The sequence below is a fragment of the Schistocerca americana genome, chromosome 4 (genome assembly GCF_021461395.2).
Source record: "Schistocerca americana isolate TAMUIC-IGC-003095 chromosome 4, iqSchAmer2.1, whole genome shotgun sequence".
Lineage (NCBI taxonomy): Eukaryota > Metazoa > Arthropoda > Insecta > Orthoptera > Acrididae > Schistocerca > Schistocerca americana.
The window spans coordinates 482421898-482439028 of NC_060122.1; positions in this window are offsets into that span (position 1 = coordinate 482421898).

The window sequence follows — 17131 nt, forward strand, 5'->3', positions numbered from 1 at the left end:
ACACAGTCACGTCGATTAAATATTTGGGCGTAACATTGCAGAGCGATATGAAGTGGGACAAGCATGTAATGGCAGTTGTGGGGAAGGCGGATAGTCGTCTTCGGTTCATTGGTAGAATTTTGGGAAGATGTGGTTCATCTGTAAACGAAACCGCTTGTAAAACACTAATACGACCTATTCTTGAGTGCTGCTCGAGCGTTTGGGATCCCTATCAGGTCGGATTGAGGGAGGACATAGAAGCAATTCAGAGGCGGGCTGCTAGATTTGTTACTGGTAGGTTTGATCATCACGCGAGTGTTACGGAAATACTTCAGGAACTCGGGTGGGAGTCCCTAGAGGAAAGGAGGCGCTCTTTTCGTGGATCCCTAATGAGGAAATTTAGAGAACCAGCATCTGAGGAGGACTGAAGTACAATTTTACTGCCGCCAACTTACATTTCGCGGAAAGACCACAAAGATAAGATAAGAGAGATTAGGGCTCGTATAGAGGCATATAGGCAGTTATTTTTCCCTCGTTCTGTCTGGGAGTGGAACAGGGTGAGAGGATGCTAGTTGTGGTACGTACCCTCCGCGACGCACCGTATGGTGGATTGCGGAGTATATATGTTGATGTAGATAACCTTTTCTCTGATGAACACTTGCATTGTTGGCCGGGAGTTGCTTTCTGGGGAGTTCGGCCACCTAGTACAAATCATTTTTTTTGACACCACTTCGGAGATTTGTGCGTCGGTGAAGACGAAATGATGATGAAGATAACAGATACACACCCAGTCGTGAGCGGGGAAAATCTCGGAGCCGACCGGGAATCGAAGCGGTAGCCCCGTGATCGAGCGGCAGGAACACTAAGCGCAAGACCACGAGGTGCTGATGGCAGATGGTGTTCCTTCATATAAGTAGACGATTACGAGATTTAATTCTTGAATGAGATTTTCACTCTGCAACGGAGTGTGCGCTGATATGAAACTTCCTGGCGGATTAAAACTGTGTGCCGGACGGAGACTCGAACTCGGGTCCTTTGCCTTTCGCGGGCAAGTGCTCTACCAACTGAGCTACCTAAGCATTCTGGAAACATCCCCCAGGCTGTCTCCGCAATATCCTTTCTTTCAGGATTGCTAGTTCTGCAAGGTTCGCAGGAGAGCTTCTGTAAAGTTTGGAAGGTAGTAGGCGAGGTAAGTAAAGCTGGCGGAAGTAAAGCTGTGAGGACGGGGCGTGAGTCGTGCTTGGGTAGCTCAGTTGGTAGAGCACTTGCCCGCGAAAGACAAAGGTCCCGAGTTCGAGTCTCCGTCCGGCACACAGTTTTAATCTGCCAGGAAGTTTCAGATTTATTTCTTGCTACCACACTAAACTGAAGCGGTCGCTTCGGCCCCGTCTACTTATGAGTCGCAGTCTTGATCAGTATGGAGACAATTCGCCGTGACGAGACAGTTACAGCGGAGAGCATCGTTCTGCGTTATTGGGTGGGCTCCACGGCGCACAGCGGAATACGCAAGGAAAATTGGTGGCGGCTGCGGATCAATTTAGGCAGCCCAGAGACCAGCCCGGCTCGCACGCCGACATACGTTTACGGCCGGCCGCGGGCCGTGTATTTAGTTAGGAATATGAAATGCTTTTGAGTGTTCCGCGAAATGAAATTCCCAATCGCATCGGGGCGCGCGGTTAAATCTGCGTTAATATCCGGCGAGGACGCGAGCGGTCTGCGTCTGCCCCCCCCCCTCCCACCCCCTCCCACTGCTCGTCCTCGCAGCTAGCTACCGCTGCCACCTCATTCCGGATCACGCGATTGCGCGCACCGCGGCGCGTGTAATCGCCTCATATTAGCAGCCAATTTGCAACTGTAATGTCCGGCCGCGGCGCACCGCGCTTCCTCCCACCGCCCCATCTCTCTCTCTCGTTCTCTCTCTCTCTCTCCCTCCCTCCTTACCTCTTCTCTCCTCTTCTCTCGCCCCTCTCTTCCGCTATTACTTCCTCCCCGTTCGACGAACGAGAGGCACTAATAAAAAGTCATTCGAGGATCTATCGTTTAGCATGTCTGCGCTCAGGTCATTTGGAAAATATTAGTTGCCGCTCTGTCATTAAATGTTCCAACCAACATGTGTCGGCCGGGACGTAATCCGGTAACAGAACAAGTAGTTACGTCTGCATTTGTACTGATGACCTAAAACACTACGATTATCTGTTTAATAGCGCAGTCGTCCACCTTTGGAACGCAATGTAGCACCATTTTTGCGTGGTATGGGTTCGCTAAGTCTTTGGTACGTCTCCAGAGATATACAGGGTGTATCGAAAGGAATCATCCGATCTGGCATGTGTATATTTCTGAAACTAATAAACATATACAACGAATTTTGTTTTTTAATGAACAGGAATCTCAAAAAGCTTTTATAGTGTTCAACATGCCCCTTTGAGATGCACGGCATATGTCAATGTGGTATGCAAATTGCACTGCAGCGAGCATGTCTTTAGTTACAGCTTCCACAACTGCTGTTATGTGATGTCTCAATTCATCCACTGTTGTTGGTAACGGAGGCACACAAACATAGTCTTTTATAAATCCACGCAAGAAATAATCACGTAGAGTCAGGTCCGGTGACCTTAGAGGACAGTACCGTAAGACTGAATCATTTGGTCCAGTGCGACCGATCCATCGTTCAATAATTCTTTGATTTAAAAATTCCCGCTCTTCCAGACGAGAGTGTGGTTTCATGTGTAAACATCGACGCAACACACGCCAGACGGACATCGTGGGCATGTTGAGCTGTGGAGCTGCACGGCGAACGGATTTCTACGGACTTCTTGTGAAACTATGGCGTATGCGTTCGACTTTTGTGTCAGACACTGGGGGACGGCCCGGCGATTTGCCTTTACACAAACGACCTGTTTCTCGGAATTGTTCATGCCATCATCTAATGCTCTGTGCTGTAGGAGGATGCACATCACACGTAGTACCAAAGTCACGCTGACTGATCCGCATTGCGCGAAACGTAGAACACAAAACGCTTTCTGTTGTCACGACACCATTTTTACTAGAACTGAAGTGGGCGCACACTGCTGCTACTTAGCGGGAACCATGTAAAACTCGAGAGTTTGCTCTTTGCAGCAGTATGTTGTCCACGCACGTATCCCAAATAACATAACAGTTATCATCTTTTTAAGAAATCGGATGATTCTTTATGATACACCCTGTATATGTGGTACCTCAATTGGAATCTGAGATGTTGGAATATCATTGATGCTGATTTCGACTTCATCGTCGATGTGTAATCATCGATGGGATATCGTAATCGACCCATGAGTTTGTAGAATGGCATAATAGGTTGCATATAAATATATCTAACATCAAATTCCTTAATCAATAAATACAGCAGCTAGTATCATATCTTCCGCAACTTTTTTCACAAGCCAGCAAAAATAACATTTTTGAGAGATCATTCAGTTTATTGCGTTGTTTGCGGAGGACCTATCCTGCGTTTGAGAAAGGAGTTTCAAAAGCTGAAGATATAGCTACAGTGCTCAAATATCTAAGTAAAGCTTTTAACAACACAAGAAAAATATACGTTGCTACTTACCATAAAGATGACACTTTAAATTGCAGACAGGAATAAGGAAAGCCACTACACATTAGCTTTTAGCCATAACCTTCGTCAGCACACCTCACATACACATGAATGCTATGCTGGCAGAGATGGCATTCATATGTGTGTGTGCGTGTTTGTGTGTGTGTGTGTGTGTGTGTGTGTGAGTGAGAGAAAGAGAGAGAGAGAGAGAGAGAGAGAGGGGGGGGGGCAGGGGGGAGAGAGGGGGGAAGGGGGGAGAGGGGGCAGGGGGAGAGAGGGGCAGGGGGAGAGAGGAGGAGGAGTGAGAGAGAGGGCGTGAGAGAGTGGGGAGGGGGGAGGGGGAGAGAGGGGGAGGAGGGGGTGGGGGAGAGTGTGGGGGTGAGTGAGGAGAGAAGGGTGGAGAGGGGGAGGGGGAGAGAGAGAGGGAGGGGAGGGTAGGAGAGTGAGGGGGGAGGAGAGGGGGAGAGGGAGAGGGGGAGAGGGAGAGGGGGAGAGGGAGGGGGTGGGAGTGGTGTGGTGAGGGGGGAGTGGGGGAGAGGGGGGAGTGAGAATCAAATCAGTGGGGGTGGCTGGCAATCAATATTTCGTAATTATCTCGCAAAAAGTGCGTTTTTGGGCCCATGTTTGTGAGACTTTTTGCTTCTTGTATCGTGTGCTTTGAACAGAATGCGTTTATGTCATTCACTCACAACTAAGTGAAAGAACGGTAGACTGTGTTGTATCTGTATATCACTTAAAAGACCGTCACGCTGGCTGTACTTCCGATCAACACATACATGCATTAATGGGACTCATCGCATAGCTATGGCACTTTACGCCAAGAAATGAAACAAGGCTAGCAGCCATGTTTCATCTTATCGACTGACGATTAACGTACGACTCGTGATCCGCCATCACTTCCTGGTTTGGCACACACTTTTAATCCGCCAAGAAGTTTCAAAACGATGCAGACTCAGTTGCATATTGAAAGACTCATTATGGAAACAATTTCCTCCATTACAGTTCATATTTTTTTTTATTAGCCGATGTTCATTCTAAAGTTACCAGAGGAACAGGAGGGAGACAACTTAATTCAAAGAAACTAATAAAAAAGTGTAGAGTTTTTCTTTATGCTTCCATGTTCAGTCCGAAATTTATTAAATACAAATTGTCAAATTACGTTGTAGGAGTAAGTAATGAACTCCTTAGCGTAAACCAGAAAACTGGGACTGGGAGCGTTCCCTATTTATAAAATGCATCAAAATTTTGTTACTAGTGTATCACCTATTCTGTTGGTTTGTTCTTCAATACAGTGCTCCTTGTCAGAAGAACTAAATTACATAATGACGTTTCTTCATCACCAGGCACACCGCCAATCTTTTAGGTCTTTCAGACTTCCTTTAACCTTTTAATTCAACGTGAACAGATTTCTATGTAATATTTCCTTTGCCGGCCGGTGTGGCCGTGGGGTTCTAGGCGCTTCAGTCTGGAACCGCGTGACCGCTACGGTCGCAGGTTCGAATCCTGTCTCAGGCATGGATGTGTGTACTGTCCTTAGGTTAGTTAGGTTTAAGTAGTTCTAAGTTCTAGGGGACTGATGACCACAGATGTTAAGTCCCATAGTGCTCAGAGCCAATATTTCCTTTGCATGTATTGATTGTACCTATAAACTGTAATTGTTTCCGTTTTGATTTTGGTATATGTAGGAATTAAATTAGTATTATACTGCAAATTAATTTCTTGATTAAAAATTGTAAGCAATTTAATACTTCAGATAGTGCAGAAAGAAAAGCAGATACATAAAAAAAACCGTATGCGAAGGATTTCTCGGCCAGGAAGAGGGAGACAAAATTATACAGTCACAAGCTCATGTCCGGAGAGCGATGGATTTCCTGCATACGAGAGGAAGCAGTAGCGGCATAACACAGCAAAATAAAAGTTTTGTTGTTAAGAGAACTGATTTAATTGAATCAAGCAGAAGGGGATCACATTACAGTGTCTCCTTTCAGTTTGACGACGGGCTGCACAGTGAGTTCGTGTTAATAATATGATGTTTCATTAACTACTCGAGTTCTACCTTAAATCAGCTGATTTTAAGCTAAACAAAACGTCATAACGTAGATTTTCCCGGCGTATCAAATACTGATGATTTTCACGGGTTTGCAGCCGGGTTCCATCGTCCTGACGACAACACTGTGCCACTGTTCTTATTACTCGTGAAGATTATCTGGAAAAAATGGCTTGTTTGTTGGAGGATTCTTCATACCGTAAGCTACGGAGCGATCCTACCGAACGGACAAAGCGGAAGACCCTCTCTCTTATTAAGAAGAGCTCATTGCCTGAGGATATCATTAAAAAACTTCATCCAGGGGCGGCAGTACCACCCACGTTGTATGGTCTACCCAAGGAACATAAACCTGGGCCACCTTTTCGTCCGATCGTTAGTAATCTGGGCGCCCCTACTTATAATTTGGCCAAATATCTTGCTTCTGTTCTGAGCCCACACATTGGGAAGTGTGAACACCACATATCCAACTCGTCCTATTTTATTCAACGCCTGACGTCTCTACGCCCTGGAACAACTGACCTTCTAGTGAGCTTTGATGTTGTTTCACTTTTTACTCAGGTACCTTTGGAGGAGTCTTTATTGCTAATTGGTCAGCTCTTGGATGAAAAAAGTAGTGAGCTGTGTCGCCATGTATTGACATCGACGTATTTTTTATTTAATGAACAATTTTTGAACAAACTGACGGTGTGGCTATGGGGAGTCCTCTTTCCCCTATTGTCGCCAGTCTCTTTATGGAAGATTTTGAGCATATGTCACTTAGGACATCTTCTCTTAAACCAACATGTTTTTTGAGATACGAGGATGATATTTTCATCGTTTGGCCACATGGAATTGAATCTCTTCATCGATTTTTAGATCATTTTAACTGCCTCCATCCACGAATCAAATTTACGATGGAAATTGAAAAAGATGGCAAATTACCCTTTTTGGAGGTCTTAGTGCATAAGAAATAAAAGGGGACTTTGGGACACAATGTATACCGAAAACCTACGCATACGGACCGCTACCTACATGCCACAAGTTGTCATCCACAACATCAACGCTTGGGAGTTTTACGCACACTGGTCAAGAGGGCTTTTGCTGTTTCGGATTCCGATAACTTGAAACAGGAGCTGGATCACCTTAAGGTTGTTCTCAGGCAGAATGGGTATTCTGATCGCCAAATTACTCGTGCTTTTCAATTTGGACCCTTACGCGAACCAACGGTGGACACTTCCAAATCAGTTGCTTTTTTACCCTTCGTGTGAAGTATTTCTTCGAAAATTTCAAAAATCCTCAGGAAATATGATATTAAAAGCGTCCTTATGCCCATGGCCAAAACTAGATCCCTTTTTGGATCGGTTAAGGATGACGTGGGACTGAGGAAGCCTGGGGTATACAAGATTCCCTGTCACTGCGGAAAGGCGTACATTGAATAGACTGTTCATACAGTTCAAGATCGATGTGTGGACCATCTACGGCATACACGTCTGCTCCAGCCGGAAAAATCAGCCGTTGCTGAACACTGTCTTAATGAAGGGCACAATATGTCATATAATGAGACGCAAATTATTGCCCGAAATACGTCTGTCTGATGATATTATTAATAGAGATAAAGGTTTTCCTTTAAATAAGACGTGGAATCCTATTTTATCACAGATAAAACAACAACGGTCTGGTTTCCGACCGGCTGCATTTTAATTTTGCGATTCCTCGCTTTTGACAGTTTTCACCGCTGGCGCTGCTGCAAATCTTCGCCTCACAGAGGGCAGCTCTTCCGTTGCTCGCGCACGCGCAACGGCCAGTACCCGTGGTATAAAGGAGCCGCCGAATCTGAAGTCTCTTCAGGCCGATGACACTGCCTTCCTTGCCCTTGCCCCCACCCTGCAGCGCTCCCAACACCTTCTCCAATCCCATCTTGACCGGTTCACCGCTTGGTGCAACCAGTGGTTGCTCAAGGTCAATCTCTCCAAAACCCAGGTGATCATTGTAGGCAAAACCACCCCTTCCTTCCGCCTCCTTGATTTCTACATCACCATCTATGGCCGTCCTATCGCCCTCACTCCCACCCTTAAGTACCTTGGCGTCACCCTCGACCGTCGCCTCTCCTGGACTCTCCACCTCCGGACCATCCAAGCCAAGGTACGCTCCCGACTCAGTCTCCTCAAGCTCCTCTCCGGCCGTAGGTGGGGTCTGGACCCCTCCACCATCCTCCACACCTATAAATCCCTCATCCGCCCTATCCTCTGTTACGACCATCCAGCTTGGATCTCCGCCCCCCCCTACCTTTTATAAATCCCTCCAAATCCTTGAACGCCATGCTCTCCGCCTCACCTATCGCATCCGTCTCCCCTCCCCTACACGGATCCTGTACGATCTAATCCCCTTCCCCCACCTCATCCTTTTCCTTGAAAGGATACGGATCCTGTACACCTACCGTAAACTCGATCCTCCTCACCCGCTCGTCTCCCCGATCCTCTCCCACCCCTGCCCGCTGCCGCGCCTGTATTCCCACGTCCCACCTGGTCTCCATCTCTCCACCCTCCTTACCCTCTCCCAAGGTGGCTTCCGCCAGCTCCCCCTCCCTGATGATGTCCTACTCCCCGCCATCTACCCCTCCTATCAACTTTGACCCTGCCTCACCCCCCATTCCGGTGTCCTTTCCTTTAGGCACCCTCCCTCCCTTCTCTTCCATTCCCTTCTCTTTCCTTTTCCCCCGTCCCCCCCTTCCACCTCTCTTCCCCCGGGCTTCCCCTCCCCCTTCTTCCCTCCCCCCTATCTCCCCTGCCCGTGGCATCTCTGCTCTCCCCTCTCGCTCTCCCACTCCCCTTCCTCCTCCTCCTCTCTTGGCAGGTCCCCGGACTCGCACACGCATAGTGAATATTCGCGCGCCGAAGATCATCGCCATCAGTGTCTCGTGTGTGTGCTTCGTTTTGTGTTTCGCGTTCTTTCGCAGTTACAACTCCACTGTTCACATGTGCTGTCGCCGTCCTCCGTGTTCTGTGCGCCGTGTCAACAAGTGTTAGTGTTTTTATCGTCCAACGTGAACGGCTTCATGTTTATTGTTTTTTGTCTCTACTTTTTTTGCCCGCCATTTTCATTGTATTGTCTATGTCGCCTCTTTGTCATCTGATTGTACCACTTAAGGCTGAAGAGCGGCGTACTATGCTGCTGACAGCCCGCCTGTAAGAGGTGCTAAAATTACAATAAAGGGAAAAAAAGTGAAGTTTCTTCAGTTCCGGCGTGATTGTGCACTCAATCTCACCTGAAGATGGCAGCCAGATGGTCCAGCGAAATACCGTGTTGTCGTCAGGACGATGGAACCCGGCTGCAAACCCATGAAAATCATCAGTAAACAAAACGTCCTCCACTACTAAGGTGTGATAGCTACAAGATGTACCATGACGGTCCGAATCAGCTTGTAGCAAGCTTCGTGTATAGGGGTTGGACAAAAAATATCGAATAATCTCTGAAAACGTATGTTCAAACCTAGTAGTAGATGTTAGCCAATCCCGCAAGGCGGTGCTGTTGTACTTCACCACGGAAGGTACACTATGCGATCAAAAGTATCCGGTTTATTGACACACAATTAACATGGGTTTGGAAAACATCGTTCCTGTGAAACACAACTAGCTCTTTATTCACATGAAGTGTTTAGTGCTACTGACAAGGGATTTCAGATGGATTCCGTGTTTCTGGATTTCCGGAAGGCTTTTGACACTATACCACACAAGCGGCTCGTAGTGAAATTGCGTGCTTGTGGAATATCGTCCCAGTTACGTGACTGGATTTGTGATTTCCTGTCAGAGAGGTCACAGTTCGTAGTAACAGACTGAAAGTCATCGAGTAAAAGAGAAGTGATTTCTCGCGCTCCCCAACGTGGTGTTGTCGGCCCTTTGTTGTTCCTTATCTATATAAATGATTTTGGAGACAGTGTGAGCAGCCGTCTTCGGTTGTTTGCAGATGACGCTGTCGTTTATCGACTAATAAAGTCATCTGAAGATCTAAACAAATTGCAAACGATTTAGAAAAGATATCTGAATGGTGCGAAAATTGGCAGTTGACCCTAAATAACGAAAAGTGTGAGGTCATCCACATGAGTTCTTAAAGGAACTCGTTAAACTTCGGTTTCACGACAAATCAGTCTAATCTAAAAGCCGTAAATTCAACTAAATACCTAGGTATTACTATTACGAATAACTTAAATTGGAAGGAACACATAGAAAATGTTGTGGAGAAGGCTAACCAAGGACTGCGTTTTATTGGAAGGACACTTAGAAAATGTAACAGACCTACTAAGGAGACTGCCTACACTACGCTTGTCCGTCTTCTTTTAGAATACTGCTGCGTGGTGTGGGATCCTTATTAGATAGGACTTACGGTGTACACCGAAAAAGTTCAAAGAAAGGCAGCACGTTTTGTATTATCGCGAAATATGGGAGAGAGTGTCACAGAAATGATACAGGATTTGGGCTGGACATCATTAAAAGAAAGGCGTTTTTCGTTACGACGGAATTTTCTCACGAAATTCCAGTCACCATCTTTCTCCTCCGAATACGAAAATATTTTGTTGACACCGACCTACATAGGGAGGAACGATCACCACGATAAAATAAGGAAAAACAGAGCTCGCACGGAAAAAATTGGTGTTTATCCTTTCCGTGCGCTATACGAGATTGGAATAATAGAGAATTCTGAATGTGGTTCGATGAACCCTCTGCCAGGCACTTGAATGTGATTTGCAGAATACCCATGTGGATGCGGATGTAGATGTAACCCTGTATGAGATATGGGCCACATCGTACGAGCCAAAACTGAAACGCCAATCCAACGAATGGCGTCATTAAGGGTCGCCGCGAAAGTCGAAAGTGCGTCAGAGCCCCAGTATGGTAAAAGTTATTGTGATTCTCGCGTACGACTGTGATGGTGTTATCCTAAAGCATTACGTTCCTCCATGGCAGACCGTCAATGCACAGTATTACTGTTCGTTTTCGGAGCATCACCTGCGATGCGACCAGCTTTGCGAAAGAAGCGGCGACACTTTTTGCGCAACCCACCCATCATTTTGCACGACAATGCGCTGGAGCATACAGCGCAAGCTGTGGCTGCTCTGTTCGGTGGATGGGACTGGGAAGTACTGTACCATCCACCATACTACCCGGACTGAAGTCCTTGTGACCTCGATTTGATTCCGAAGATGAAGGAACCACTTCGTGGCACTCGCTTCAGAATTGCTCCAGAGATTCGACAGGCAGCAGACTGCTCCATTCGCACCATCGACAGAACAGGCTCTGCTAACGGTATACTACGCCTTCCACGTCGCTGGCAACGGGTACTACACAACGCTGGTGACTACTTTGAAGGACAGTAACAGGTGCAATCATGTTCTTTTGTATCGGTTGTGAATAAATACTAGTCACTATTTAAGTTTCAACCTGAAGTATCGATAGCTACGATGTCACGGCGTAGGTGCAAGTTCATATGTTGGCACTACGACACCAATACAGACGACAGCGCCCTCTAGCCGGCGCTGTGCAGCTCTACGAGCGACGCTCCAGATTCAGCCCATTTGATTCCGAATAGATGACCATGCAACATTGTTTCTATTTCATAGTGGGCGAGCCACTACAGATTTTGCCTGTGTAGCTTCTGTGAGCTTGAGACATCCGGCTTCGCACCTACGTGCTCCTCAGTGAAAAGTTATGTATTCATCTTCTTGCTAAAGTAAAGCAGTACCGAGAGTTCTACATCACCTGCTCCTCCTAGCTTCCTACATTCGGCCTACCCTTCAGTTTACAGGAGCAGACCCACTCGCCGCCTACGAGGCGGGATACAAAACAACCCTCGTATTTTCCGTATTTTTCCTAAATCGCTTAAGGCAAATACCTGGGTGTTATCTTTGAAAGAAACACGGCCGATTTCTTTCCTAAACTTTCGCCAATCTTAGCTTGTGTTTGTCTCTAATTATCCGTTCGTCGGCAGACCGTTGACCCTCAATCTTGGTTCGTTCCTTTCTTGCTCTTCGACTCCCGGGCGCCGCAAATTGATTTTCGGCCGCGAAACAGCGACGAGAGTGGCGGTTGGCGCACATGCGCACGGTCACGTCTGACGACAGTGGCCGGCGGCAGCGATCCGTGCGCCTGTGTGGCACTCGCTGCGCCTGGCAGCGCAGCACGGAGGAGAAGGGAAGGGAAGGGAAGGTCCACACGGGCCAACCCCGGCTCGTTATTAACCGCGCTGCCATCAGCGACATTGACGCCGCTGTTTGGCGAGCCGGGAGTTAATCAATCCGCAGCCGCGCCACACCGCGCAGCGCCGCGCCGCTCCGCTCCGGCAAACACGGCCGCCCCGCCAGCCAACCACGGGGGTTCCCCGCCGTACGTCGCCGCCGCTCCGACACTAGGTACACGAGCCGGCGCCGCGGGCGACGCACTCGTTGCGCTCAGTCGGGGCAGGATAACACACTGATACTGAGCCAACACCGCGCGTGCGCCACTACAGAGGAAACTCCAGGGAAAAACAGAAAAAAACTTTCTTTTTCCGCGCAGTTTCGCCCGCGTCCGCATAATCACAGGTATTGCAGGTATACATATTTTCACGTACACACCATCCAGTCACATTAATGTACCATCGCCTTTGTTCGGCGTCAACGTGCAATGACACTCACAGACGGCAGATAGCAACACATGCAGCGGCAGACGGTGGCACTAGCAGTTGGGGGTGTATAAACCTTGTCGGAGAGACGCGAAAAACAGTTCAGTCGGAAACTACTAATTTTCAATTTTTCATAACAACCGTATACCAAGTACAATGAACGGTGAACGAGCAAAACTGAACGGTTTCCAAAAAAGAGCGATCACCAGTGAACTTGTTCCCAAGGATGAACGACTTCGCCCATCTTTAAATCGGAACCAATGATCGATGACTTTCGGGCCAAGGGTGGAAGTGTCTTCAAACGGCTCAATTTGTAAACTGTTTGCGTGTCGCTGCGGTTAAAATACATCGAGGATTGCAAAGTGGCGTTATCAAAACCGTCGCAGAGGCAAGTGTGTCGCACGACAGGCTCTGAGCACTATGGGACTTAACTGCTGCGGACATCAGTCCCCTACAACTTAGAACTACTTAACCTAACTAACCTAAGGACATCACACACATCTATACCCAAGGCAGGAGTCGAACCTGCGACCTTAGCGGTCGCGCGGCTCCAGACTGTAGCGCCTAGAACCTCTCGGCGTGTCGCACGACTTGCCATAAATTGAATGACAGCTGCGGAAATGTTTACGGCCGAATAGATGGGCAGCTGTTGAGCAACTGATGGCCCAGATCAGCCATGGGACTACCATCTCCACAATGACCGTTCGGAGAAGGCTGTTGCGTATGGTCCTCTGCACCAGCGCTTGGTTCAAGCACCATGTAAGGCATGAAGCGTCTGAAAGCAAACACCCTGGCACAATAGTCGGATTTGTTCAGGCCGGAGGGTATTCCTTGTGCGATCTCGTCATTCTGGAAAGCACAATCGATCAGCACAAGTTGCGTCTATTCTTGAGGACCATGTCCACCCCTAAAGGCACTTTCGTTTTGCTTCACACGATGGCATCTACCAGCAGGACAATGCATCCTGTCACAAAGTTCGCTGGGTACGTGCGTGGTTCGTAGAGCATCAGCATGAGTTTACCGTACTCCCCTGGCCACCAAACTTCTCGGATTTAAACACAATCGAGAATATGTGGGGCTACCTCGATCGGGGTGTTCGGGCCACGGATCCTAAACTGAGAAACCTAGTGCAGATGACCACAGACTGGAGTCGGCATGGTTCCACATTCTTGTCAGTACCCTCTAGGAACCTGACTAACTCTCGCTGCACGTTTCGACCGGTCCGCGCTGCAGAAGGTGATTATTCAGGCTTCTGACAGGTGATCACATAAATCTGCCTGGACAGAGTACTTAACACACAGTGTCTGATCAAAAGTATTCGCCCACTTCTGTAAAATGATCACCAGATGCCATGAGAGTCGCATCCTTCAGTATAACAGCAGTTGGAGAATATTGTGTTGTCAGTAGAGCAGCAGAATGGGCCGCTCAGGACTAGTCATTATGTGTCACTGACTAACGAATCCATCAGGACATTTAAACACTTCTAAAGCTGCCCAATTCGATTGTTGTGATTCTGAAATGGAAACGCAAAGGAACAGTCGCAGCTATACCAAGACCAGGCGAACCTTATGTACTGACGAACAGGATACGACGATTATTGCCGAAGGCACTAGTAAAAATCGCATAAAATCAACGGAAGGATTCCCTCGTGAGTTTCTACCGAGCGAGGCGACGGAGTGGTTAGCTCACTGGATTAGCAGGGAGGACGATTGTTCGAATCCGCATCAAGATTTAGGTCATCCGTGATTTCACTAAATCGCTCCAGGCGAATTCCGGAATGGTTCCTGTGAAGGGGCATGGTCGATTTTCATCCTCATCCTTGGAACATTCAGAGTTTGTGCTTCGTCTTTAATGACTTTGATGTCGATGGGACACTACACCCTAATCCTTCTTCCTTCCCTCTTTCGTCAGTGAGTTCCGAATTGTCACAAGCTGCCCATCTATCACAATGATTGCGTAGAAAGTTAAAAAGAATGGCGTAGAGTGGTCGAGCGGCTGCTCACAAGCCACATCTTTCTGTAGTCACTGCTGAGCGACGCCACTGGACAGTGGATGACTGGAAAAAACTGATTTGGAGTGACGATCTGTGGCAATCTGGTGGAAGAGTTAGGGTTTGTCAAATTCTTGGACATATTACCTGCCATCATGCGTAGTCCCAACAGTGAAGTACAGAGTAGATGGTGTTACGGTATGGCGATGTTTTCCGTGGTAAATATATGGTCCCCTTTTATTGCTCTTAAGAAAACGCTAAATTGAGAAGCATAAGAAAACATTGGACAGCACTGTGTTCTGCGAACCGTGGAGGAAGAGTTCAGAGACAATGATTGTTTTTATCGTCATGACAATGCACTTTGTCATAAAGCAGCATCTGCGAGGTTTCGTCTTGCAGAAAATAACATTCCTGAAATGGACTGGTCTGAGCAGTCCCGACCTGAATGCAGTGTAGCAGCTTTGGAATGAGTTAGGGTGTCGACTTCGCACCACACCACAGCGTCCAACCGTCTCTGGTACCGACTCTTGAGGAACAATGATCTGTTATTTCTCCACAGACATTCAGACACCGCACTGAAAGTGTCCCCAGCAGAGTTCTGGCCGTGATAATATCCACCAACAAGTGTCCGGACACTTTTGATCAGACAGTGTACATTACACGTACTTCACTCATATTTCATCTGTATTTGTAGCGAATTTCGCCTTGCAGTTTCATCTGAAACCTGAGGAAGCTTCTAAATCAGTCTGAGCAAGAAGTATACAAAAAGTCGTGCACATTCACTCATATTTCTTTTTTCTGTCTTTTCTCTCTCAAGAGTCTGGGTTTAAATGAAAATTCAAGGAGCTTTGAAAGCAACAATTATTATAACTTACAAACGACACCCGGAAAGCACAGAAAGAGTCTTGTATATACCAAATTTGGTTGAAATAGCTCCAGGCGTTCCTTATCTATACTTTCTTTTTTTCCACCACCGCTACCCCTATGGAAGGCAGGTTATTCTACCTCCACAGCGCTTCTTCCCAAACGGTAAGTGATGTGTGTAACTTGTTTGGTTGAAATCGAACCAGAGTCTTAGAAGCAGATGAGGGATGTACGTACGTACATACAAACACTGAAGAGCCAAAGAAAATGGTACACCAGCCTAATACCGTGTAGGGTCCTCTCGAGCACGCAGAATTGCCGCAATACGACGTGCCATGGACTCGACTTAAGTCTGAAGTAGTGCTGGAGGGAACTGACACCGTGAATCCTGCAGGGCTGTCCGTAAATCCGTAACAATACCTGGGGATGGAGATCTCCTCTGAACAGCACGCTGCAACGGATCCCAGATATGCTCAATAATGTTCATTTCTGGGGAGTTTGCTGGCCAGCGGAAGTGTTTAAAATCAGAATAGTGTCCCTAGAGCCACTCTGTAGCAATTCTGGAAGCGTGGGGTGTCGCATTTCCTGCTGAAATTGTCCAAGTCCGTCGGAGTGCACAATGGATATGAATGGATGCAGGTGATTAGACAGGATGCTTACGTACGTGTCACCTGTGAGAGTCGTATCTAGACGTATCCAGGGACCCAAATCACTCCAACTGCACACTCCTCACACCATTACAGGGCCTCCACAAGCTTGAACAGTCTCCTGGTGACATGCGGGGTCCATGGAATAATCACGTTGTCTCCATACCCGTACACGTCCATCCGCTCGACACAATTTGAAATGAGACTCGTCCGACAAAGCAACATGTGTCCAGTCGTCAATAGTCCAATGTTGGTGTTGACAGGCCGAAGCGAGGCGTAAAGCTTCGTGTCGTGCTGTCATCAAGGGTACACGAGTGGGCCTTCGGCTCCGAAAGCCCACATCGATGATGTTTCATTGAATGGTTCGCATGCTGACACTTGTTGATGGCCCAGCACTGAAATCTGCAGCAGTTTACGTAAGGGTTGCATTTCTGTCACGTTGAAGCATCTTTTTCCGGCCGCAGCGATGTTTGAGATTTGATGTTTTGTCGGGTTCCTGATATTCACGATACACTCCTGAAATGGTCGTACGGGAAAATTCCCACTTCATCGCTATCTCCGAGATGATGTGTCCAGTCGCTCGTGCGCTGACTTTAATACCACGTTCGAACTCACTTAAATCTTGATAACCTGCCATTTTAGTAGCAGTAACCGATCTGACAAATGCGCCAGGCACTTGTTGTCTTATATAGGTGTTGTGACCGCAGAGCCCTTTTTTGCCTGTTTACATATTTCTGTATCAGTATACGCATGCCTATACCAGTTACTTTGGCGCTTCAGTGTTTATACAACGATTTTAATGAATTACAGCGGGTTTCAAGAAAACTTTACAACTTTGAAAATTCTTATAGATTTACCCGCGTGACTTTCAAACCGAGTTTTGGTGTCATTCTTTCTAGTAAATTACATCAAGTTAATGTACCTTATAATTAAACATGTTGAATGTAACTTCAATTGGTTTTGCGTCACACATCCTATCTGAAGACGATTTGTTGCCAAACTCGCTGCAGCACGTCAGGTGTAACTTGTTCAGAGGAACCGGTGAGACGGAAGTACAAACACGGCATCTTTGGCGTACCCTCGTAAAAAAATCAAGAAGTGTAAGGATTCGTTAACATGGGGCCGTACAATCGGCGCATTTCGACCAACCTGCAAAGCGGTTAATGAGGAAACGACAGATACGATGAAGCAGGGCTGTGGTGCGCTACATTGCATGAAGTGTACGTTGCGTTTTTGGCCAGCCCCGTCCATCAGCGAGATTAGAAAGTTTTTCAGACTACATAAGTAAACTTTTCCGTTGATTCTTTTCTTTTGAAAAAAGAAATTGTCTCATGCTCAATGCACAAATGTTTGGAGGTGTCACGACCACGTTTCAAGGTTTGTCATGGGTTTTCACT